Source organism: Sitophilus oryzae, unplaced genomic scaffold (genome assembly GCF_002938485.1).
Source record: "Sitophilus oryzae breed Bouriz unplaced genomic scaffold, Soryzae_2.0 scaffold_813_pilon_pilon, whole genome shotgun sequence".
Classification (NCBI taxonomy): domain Eukaryota; kingdom Metazoa; phylum Arthropoda; class Insecta; order Coleoptera; family Curculionidae; genus Sitophilus; species Sitophilus oryzae.
Window position 1 is genome coordinate 5,526,437 of NW_022147432.1, and position 10,373 is coordinate 5,536,809.

Consider the following 10,373-nt stretch of genomic DNA (forward strand, 5'->3'; position numbering starts at 1 on the left):
TCGTTCGAGTTTTTTTATTGAACGACGAAATTTATTGGTTTTCTTTTCGCTGGAGACACAGTTTATCATTTCTCGGTGATTTTTTGAGAGTTTTTGCTACAGATAATATAGCAAACAGATGGAAATGAATTATGATGTTTACAGAATGGTTGTATTGATATAGAGATTATTAAAATGGGAAAACTTTAAATTACAGGGTTTCTTTCAATGTGATAGACAATGATTGGGTATTGAAACTAAAAGAATTTCGAACTTCCATTTTCTTTATTTATGTGGATCAATGGATCAGTGGATCCAACGCAGACGAATTTGGCAGTGGTATTTTACTAATAAAACAAATTGGCTTAACGGACAAGAAATAAATTAAACATTTTGTGCTCAGCCGTCTGTAGAGGTTAGTATACTCTGTTTTTTTACTCGGGTAAGATTTCGACAAGCGATGACAGAAAAAAAGGCAGATGACGTCCATACGAATCCATTTATTTCACTAAAAATTTTCGGATATTTTTTAAGTTAACTATGGATGAGTTTATATATAAATCCGTCATGCGTCATCCCTTGTTGTTTTTAACCAGTTTTATTGGTTTATTTCAAATATGACAAATCGTATTTCAATATTATTGGAGTGACGGAACGATGAACGATTTACGGACGCAGATGCATATGAACTCGACTTAAGATTTTTGATGCTTGTCAAACTCTTGCCAAATTACTTAATAGTTGCTTTCAGTTTTTTTTCGAGAGTCATTTGTGATCTTGTTTGTGTTCAGGTTAATTTTGTCATGACTGATTACTACTTAATAATTTGATATTATTTTCATTTAAACCTCAATTTTTTATCGATTTTACTTTTGACAACCATCTCTTGTTTGCTGTTTAATGAACTGCACCATCATTGAACAAAAATTTGCAAGTACCGAAAGTACTGAAAAAAACATGGAAATCCCGATTCCTTAGAGACATGGTACCGAAATTACGTTCCGAAAAACAGCTCCGGTCCCGGACACGCTATAATGTACCGTAACCGTGAATCGCCATATACAGGGTGAGTTTAAATAAGTGCAAATATTTTTAGGGGTAGTTTATTTTAGCCCTAGAAATATGAGGATTTTTTTGCGCAATTAAAAAAAAATCTGGAATTTTTTTTAGTTTTTAGTTAAAAGACATAATTTCTTGATAATATGGTAACTAGGGTTCAGAACCGGAAATTATTAATTCCCGGTTCTTTCGGTACCTTCGGGACTCGGTAACAATAACTAAAAAATTATTCTTTTATTACGTGAGAAAGTAGTTAGGCTATTTCTCATTGTTCTTGCTGCTTTTCTCTTTTGAAATTTCAGTAATGATTAGCAATTATTGAAGTCTAAATATGTTATTTTATTATTTAGTACAATGTGTTGGTCAATGTATTAGTTATCAAATAAAAATCACCTAACCAATATATTACTACAAAACAAACACATTAATGTTAAAATTAAACTTGTTTTAAATTAAAAAAAGGTGTAGAAAATCTTTGAAACAGATAATAATATAAAAATATGTCATTATGTATTTTTTCCGCATTTCTTCCTATTAGAAGATTTTCAGATAGAGAAGAATTAGGGTACACGAAAGGAACACGAAATGTGAAAATAATCTGTTTTCAAGCAAATTTTTACTCAATGATCATTTTTTTTTATTTTATTTTATTGTGAACAAATATTTTCGTAAATACATCTCTGTGAAACTATGGCGTGCGTATGAGTGCCACGACTATACTTTGCCTATTTGTAGACCAGGACTACATACGACGACATACAGCTACGTCAGTGTGTCACGGGACGCGAGAACAAGGTCATATAAAGTGACAGAAAACGAACAAATTATTTGGCAAGGAGTAAAGCTACTAGTTTCCTTATACTATGGTAAAATGTAGGAAAAATCGAAGAAAAATTAACTGTAGATCCAGAACACAGTTTATAAGTAATATTCGGTACCCAAAGAGCCACCAATAGAAACCAATAAAGTTTATATACCATCTCGTATATGGTACTAAAAACTGGAGTAGCTGTAGGTAATATAACGACATCACGCGATAGGTAAATAATAGTTTTAGGACTGCAGAGAGATAATGTCAAAAGATATTGGTTTAAAAAAATTAAGATTAAAGTTTATTAATTTCTTAATACACCAATTAAAAGGTTGGGTCTACAGAAGGGGAAATTAGCTCATTGAAAATCGGCAAATTTATTACCTTTGATACCAATATGTCGCGGTATTCAAGTGAATATTATTTTATTCTCATTGGCTTAATAATAATAAATATAATATAGAAAGTAATATATTTTTCTCAGAACGCCGTGTTTCTGTAAAGAGCGTTAGGGTGCGTTTATGTTGGAGCGGCGATAAACGATAAGAGCAGCGATAGTAGCGAAGCAAAGAATATTATTATATTAATTTATATGTCGGTGTTTATATTGGAGCAACGCGTCGAGACACTGTTGGCAGTTGAGCAACGATAAGAGCAGCGCTAATTCACTGCTTTTATCGTTTATCGCACCTCCAACATAAACGTACCCTTAGGCGGATTGTCGCACATGTACCTGTGACGTGCATCACCAGTGTTTGATAAGTACATAGGATTTACAGACCTACCTGCGTCATACCAAATGTTCGATTTGAGAGGTTTCGCTAGGCAAATATATACAAGATGGTTGATCATTGCCGTTCTTGAAGTGGGGTGTTTACCGGTCGTTCTTTTAGCATGAATAACTCTGTTTTTGTTTTCTTTTTTGAATGTATATTGAAATAATAGGGCGATGCAGAAACCCAAATATGTTTAAAATTACATTGAATGTATTAGACAACGATTCAGTATTGAAACTAAAATAATTTTGGCTTTCATTATCTTCATTTACCACAACGTTTCGATCAAAAGTATTACTGACCTAAATCCTAAAACTACTAAGCTTATGTACTCGAGCCGAGCATTCACCCGTGAATTAGTTGGGTGCAGTCAAGCATCCACTAAAAATACCTGCATTGGATCGTTTTATGAGTGATTGCTATATTGTTGAAATTTCGATACTTGGATTGCTTGGTTTTATTATTGTTAAATATGAATACGGCTCTTGAAAAGCGAAAGTTTACGCGTTTTCCAATGGGGTTCTTTGTGGACAACCTGGGCTTCCGACCATTTTATGTTTTGGTGTTTGGACCATACATGCTCTGCAATGCCAGATTTTATTATTTTACTTCCTTGCGTATGTTTAAAACATTTTTAGCCCGTGTTGTCCTCAAAGAACCCCATTGGAAAAAGGGCAAATTTAAAAAGGCTGTATTCAGATCTATCAATAATAAAATCTTAACAATCCAAGTATGGAAATTTAAATAATATGGCAACCACTCATAAATCGCTCCCAATGCAGGTATTCTTAGTTTACACTTGATAAAGGTGAGTAATACTCCTGACCAAAACGTTATGTAAGCAAAATAAATAAAGACAAGTCCGAAATTCTTAGTTTCGATGTTTCAAATCTCAACCATAGCTTTTAACACAAAGCCCATAGAAACTGTAGGCAAATTTAAGTACTTGGGCAAATGGCTCTTTGAAGATTGAACGTCAGACAAGGAAACTAAATGAAGTATCGAACAAACCCGATAGACATTCTTGGGCAACCTCAATAATGTCTATAACAGTACTTATCGTTTCGATTTTCACCTAAGAGTAAGATTAATTAAGTGCTAACATATTGAGTGCTACAAATTAGAGGCCTTCGAGATGTGGCTGTATCGGAGAATCCTTAAAATAGAGAAGAAAATGCTTGGCTGAGAAACATCCGACAGCGGTCAGGCAACATGATCTACAGTCGTTACTACACACTGCAATGGAAAATATTAAAGTAAAGAATTTTAAGTTTACTTCTCCTTTTTTCTGCTAGTGCTAATCTGGCCTACTTTTTTACGCGGAATCCGAACTAGTGTCTTCGGCCATATCATTGTCAATGTATTACCGACTTGGCGAGTGTCTAAATCTACTCTTACTCACAAGATATCCGATCTCATCCGGCCTCGAACTGGCTTGAATAAGCAGTGTGTGCCAATAGATTTTACACTTTTGCATTGGCATAACAGCACGATAGAGTTTCCAGAGGGCCGCCCGTTCATTTAATCGAATCGTCTAACGTCGCTAAACTTCGGTGATCTATTGGGAATCCGGTGTTATAACGTAACGGAGCCGTTGCTCAGGAAAATGTTACATTAGAAGAATAAATAGAGCACCCTTACTAGCTAGAGTCGAACCCAGTACCCCTGGCTCAACAACAGATACAACTGCTGGAGCCACTGCCGGCCTCATATAAATATAGCGACATAAAAAATTAAACAACTAACCTAATAGAAATTAATTTGAAATTGGTCAAAAAACTTTCTAATTTATTTACCTTGTAATTTAACTAATCCAGGTTTAAAAACAGCCTAAACTTGACCTAGTATTGCCCCAATGATATGTCTGAAAACAACGTCACACCTTACATCATTAACAGTAAGAAAAACATCCACAACCGGCAAAAAGCAGTGACGTCCGATCACTCGGTTAGTCGCTCAGGTTCCGCCGCCACTGTACGACGACGGCAGCGTCGCATGACACCGTCAACCCTCCACCTCCTCCGCCTATGGAGGCGACGTTTCGTGGACCGTTGGAATTGAGGACGACGCGGCGCGACGTCTACGTGTTACACCGGCACCTGGAACACTGCCGTCGCGACGCCGAGGAGGTCGCGCGTCGGACCGTTGCGCTGCCGGTAGGGGGCGTGCAAAGGGTGCTACGCCGCTGTGCTGTGGATCGGAGTGGATCGCCGCACGTGCGTGTACAGGGTGTTAGTTTACTCCGTGGTGACACTGGATACTCATCCGTATAAAAGTTTGTGTGGATATTAATTTTGTCGTTTAATAAAAAAACTAGAATAATGTTAAAGATTAGAAAGAAGTTTAATTTTGAAACTTAATTATCCAGTTTGGATACCAAAGATTACAAAATTGTTAAAAGATGATTACAGTTGGGTTTGGAACCTTTGGTGTTATAAGAGCAATATAAAACACTAATTCACCACAATACACCAAAATAATTTACATTTGCACTGGATGCGCGTTTCGCTAACCATGTTAGCATCATTAACAGATAATTAAAAACTCAACAATCATTTTTATTATCATTCGCTGATGATGCTAACATGGTTAGCGAAAAGGTAGATTCAGGCTGAGAGCGTCGCGTCGCGTCCGCGTGTCGGAGTGGAATCAATTCACTTTACTTAAATTAGATCGTTCAGGCAGACAGCGTCGCGTTTTGCGTTGCGCTAGTTTCCGCTTAGCGTCGGGGTTCGAGTTCAATGGGGCAGACGCGACGCAAACGCGACGCGACGCTCGACGCCCTCAGCCTGAATGTACCTAAACGCTCGTCCAATGCAGAAGTAAGTGTTTTGGTGTATTGTGGTGAGTAAGCGTGTTCTTTTGCCAAAACATTAGGAAACGGTATTTTTTGATAGTTTGTATGAAAAGTGCCTAGAAACTGCGAGAGTTCAGACAAGTAATCGGAATATTATTAGGAAGATATATTCGGACATTGTTCTATGATTTGCTAGTTTGAATTATACAACAACTCTATGAGTACCTTGCAAACTACTGAAGATAAAGAGTTGGTTAAATGAACAAAGAATTGCAGTTTTGTGGGGTCATAAATATGCGTCTTTCGGATTTTTTTATAAAGTGCATGACTTACTAGATATTTCGAAAAAAAAAATTTCGGCTATTTTAATAATGTTCCCTAGTTGCATTATAGTATATTTTAGCCCAAAAGTTTTCACATCAAAGTTGTAGATAATACCTTCCTTAATGAGACTGTGTTCTCCGTTTCTTTTTCTAAACTCTGTCATTTTGGACATATGACATAAAAACACCAGTTTTTTAAATGGAAACTATAGTTGGCCATGACTTCATAAAAAGCGTCATTTTTAAAGCTACACGCACACTGGTGCGATCACGGCCGCGATCACGATCAGAGCAGCGATAACATGAGCGATCATTCTAGCACGCACCAACGCGTTTACGTTCACCGCGGTACCAATATGTAGTGAGCTATCCTGTATATATACATAAGTACAAATTAAAAATGTGAATTATGTATACCGAAAAAAACATTCTTTAATATTTACCTACAATATTTAAACTTAAACAATAAAAATGTATACTACTATCCAATCCAATTGCAACTTCAATTTTGTCTCAAATTTTTTATTTTTAATTTTATTATTTTTGTAACTTGGATCGGATAAATCATGTAGAATGGTGTGTATTTTTACAGCCTTAACTAGGCTCTGTTAACTCCATTTCTAAATTGCAACAAGAAAAAACACACAAAATAACGGAAAATTCCACTCAGTTGGGTCGCGATCACGCGATCAAACTCGACAAGTTGAATCTGATCGCCACCGCAGAATAGAACGCCGCCAGGCCGCTTCGTCTCCAAAACTCGATCGCACCAATGTGAAACGGCTCATATTATGTATTCTTCAGCAACTTTTGGCCGCGGCCGTGATCGCACCAGTGTGCATACAGCTTAGCCTTTCCAGCGATATAACCTATAATACGTTTTTTCGAAAAATTACTGAGATATAGCCAATTCTTATCTTTTTTTGGTTAATTTCACTTGGATAATTTTGGGTTGGTATTCTTATTATATTATGGTTTAAAACTTATAAAAAGAGAGAATATTTTATTAAACGGTCTTTTACAATTTGCATTAAACAAATTAAAACTCAAAAACTAATATCACTACATACACTCTAAGTTATTTTAGCAAATGTTCAAAATATGCGCCATTGTATACGAAATTAGATTGAGTACACGAAATGCATATTTTTAAATATGCAATAATTTGCAGAATTTGCAATATTTTCAATATTTTCTCACAGAACGGCCGGCTATCTTTATTAAACTTTTCCCGTGTATCTCTCTTGATTAATAAGTTCTCTTGTAAAGCTTGTTGTTAATCACACCGCATAAAATCTATCTAAAACGGATAGGTTAGGCGACCGAGAAGGACCATGCAATTAGTCCACATCTTTATATCCCTGAGTTTGCATAATTATGATATAAATAATTTTTAACATTTATTTCATTATGAAGGGGATCGTCATAATTAAAGTCATGTTGGAACCACTATAATGATGCCCGAGTCTCTAAATTTAACTTTTCTAACATGTCTTGAAAACCGTTTTCTAATAAGCGTAAGTAACATTCACCGGTCAATGTATCCCCGAAAATTTTCTTCATTTGAAAAATTTATTCATATTTACAATTTAGTTGCGTCTCGATAGGCTATTTTTGTTTGGATGACAGTTTGACATCTCTGAGAGCAACGACGATTAAACTTGTTTCCATGGCTAACTTAGTGAAATTGTTTAAAAAAGATAAAAATTGGCTATAACTCAGTAATTTTAAAAAAATATATAATTTCGCTGAAAAGCTTAAAAATGGCGCTTGAGGTCATTGCCAACTATGGTTTTCATTTAAAAACCATATGTTTGTGTCATATGTCAAAAATAACCGGTTTTCTAAAAAAAACGGAGAACAGAATCAAATGTAAGTAAAGATGTGATTATCTACAAGTTTCATTTGAAAACTTTTTGTCTAAAATAGATTATAATGGAATTAGGGAGATTTTATAAAATAGCCGAAATTAGTTATTTTCCAAGTATCTAGTAAGCCATAATTGTTTTCAAAAATCGAGAGGCGCCCAATTTTTCCCAATTTAACCGACTCTAGCTCCAGTACTTTATATACCCATAGATATATAGATATATACCCATAGAGAACATCGTAGAAAACTGACTCTGTATAGAAAAACATTATTTTGTTTCAGCTGTCGGTTTTATTATTAGTATTTTGGCATGGCATTATTCCAAAATGTTTTATTACTTATACGCCATGAGTTATTAATCCTTTAATTATAAAATGCATCTGACAAATTAATGTTATCAGTCGTTCGTTGGCATTTGTGTGCATTCGTATTCGTAGTCATTCACACCATATTGATTACTACCCGTGCTCACCGGAAGTCGTAACACATTTGAAAAAACAATTTTCTTTCGCCTACATTTCCATCATTAGAACTATTTACGTACTTATACCTATTATTTATACTATATTATACTAGATTACATTGCAAAAGATTATCGGTATCTCCACATAGCGATGTTTCCAGTCAGTCGCAGCTCGCATTTTTCTTTAATCTAATCCATTTTACCAACAGAAGATAAAAAAAATAATACTAATTTTGTAGGGACCAATTAGATCTAATATAATATTTTAAAATTATAAATTCTATCAAATTAAGAAATTGACGTGTTTTTCTTCTACCCTTCATATTTAGATTCAATTTAGCCCACTTTCCTTTTTTGATTTTATCAGAGAATTTGTTGGAAACATTTTTAATATATATATATTTTGAAATAAATAAGTATAGTATAATAAAAATCAATAATCATGCTTATGATATTTATTTATAGCTGAAAGAACAAAGGACAAAAAGTAAATCAATTATAATTAAAAAGTTTTTAGAACCATTATTTTTGTTGTTGTTTACTGTTACCAGTTATCCAAAGTTTGATAAACGAAAAAGTCTTAATAATACCAAATTTTATTACTAAACCGTAAACCCACACAAATGATTACTAACGAAAGTTTGCTAATCAAATCAAATTAACTTAAGGCATTTTGGCTTTTGTTCACAATATTATAAACATTCTATTTTATTTATCAACAAATTTTTTAATACTGACAATCTCCATAATAAAAATGATGATACAGTATGAATATTCATGTAGTAGCATGAAATATAATTTTTTAAACGATAAAGAAGAATACTTAGAAATTTCAATTGCATAATTTCGGAAATATTTAATGTTCATAATTTTCGTGGTTCTGAAGCACATTTTAATATAATAATAGCTCCCGTTTGTATTTTAACGCCTTGGGAGTAGGCAAGGTACAGCTTGCCATGCTAGAGCCAGCCGTTCGGTATACAAGAAAGGTAATGTGGCTATTACGCTTCAACCGCCTATTATTACCTCAGGATTGTGAATCCCAAGTTTTTTTCCAACACATTTTATAAATGTTTAATTTGTGTTTTCCCGATATTCGTTATTAATGTAATTCTATAATTAACTTACAAACAGTTAATTAAAAATATTTTTCGTTTTTTTATTTTAAAGTTATACAAAGTTTTCATCTATATAGATACATTAATATTTTATTGAGTGGATGTTAATATAAAATCTAAAAAGAATAAACATATTTTATCAGATAATGTTAATTTTGAGTAGGAATATAATAAATCCTTTATCCCATGGAATCTATTTGAATAAATTATCCGCCGTTAGTGGAGAAAGTTCTCACCATTCCGAATAAAACGATTCAGGTGTGTCAGGTTCTCTCTATTCCTTGATTAAAGCAAGAGGAAGAGGATAATATTCGGACAGTGGCGCACTCGGGCTATTTTTTAGAATGGAAGGGATTGACAACTATCTGGAGGTATACTGAAATTATATTTACGTATGAAGCGTGCAGTGAAAAATGCAGTCAATTTTTGCCAAAATTCGAGTAAAACCGCCGTATCATATTTCTCGGCTCAAAATTTCTCATGGCACGATTGGTTTTGTGTAAAAACGATCACAGTTATTATAATTAATTAGATTAAAACTCTATGCAGAGAATTATCAGGGAGCATCATAATCATTTTTGTTGGTGTAAGTGTGGGTAACACCACTCCATACACTCTTGCTTAAAATTAATTTAAATAGGCACTTAGTTGATAATCACGTTATAATACAGATTTTTCACATTCCTATTATTGAGGTAGTTAATGTAACTCTGTATGTTTTATATATTACTTAAAACATGGTTTAATGTTTATAAATAGTCAGTATATTTATTACATTACGATCGAAAAAAATGGCGTGAAAGGCAGCTGGGAAATGACAATCGATGATAATTTTGGCGAAGTCAAGTCCTAGACATCATTTCCTTGGCTTGTAATCTTAATTTTTTAATGACGCTTACTGCTAGTTGGCGCTAGGAAGGTTGTAATTTATTTTTATATTGAGTAAAAATGATTTTTAAATGGTGAAGTTTAGAAGTCGGCAAAAATATTTTTTTGGAAAAAGTGTCTGGTTATCCTTTTTTATTCATCTATAAAATTGGTGTTAATATTTAAAAATTTTATGTCAATTTTTAGAAAATAATGCCTGTATAATTATCAACGATTGTCATTTCCCAACCATCATTGAAGCCACTTTTTTCGATCATACGACAGACAAAACGGTTCATAGTTAGAACAC

At 33.8% G+C, this 10,373-nt stretch overlaps 1 protein-coding gene across 1 annotated transcript in view; it reads right to left on the reverse strand.

Moving 5' to 3' along the window:
• LOC115889338 (neurotrimin-like) overlaps window positions 1-4,743 on the reverse strand; it is a 302,596-nt gene extending 297,853 nt beyond the window's left edge. The window contains exon 1 of the mRNA XM_030909316.1: window positions 4,422-4,743. The gene's annotated coding sequence lies outside the window, so the exon portion shown is untranslated. The remainder of the gene's footprint in view (window positions 1-4,421) is intronic.
• Between the last annotated feature and the right edge of the window lie 5,630 nt (window positions 4,744-10,373).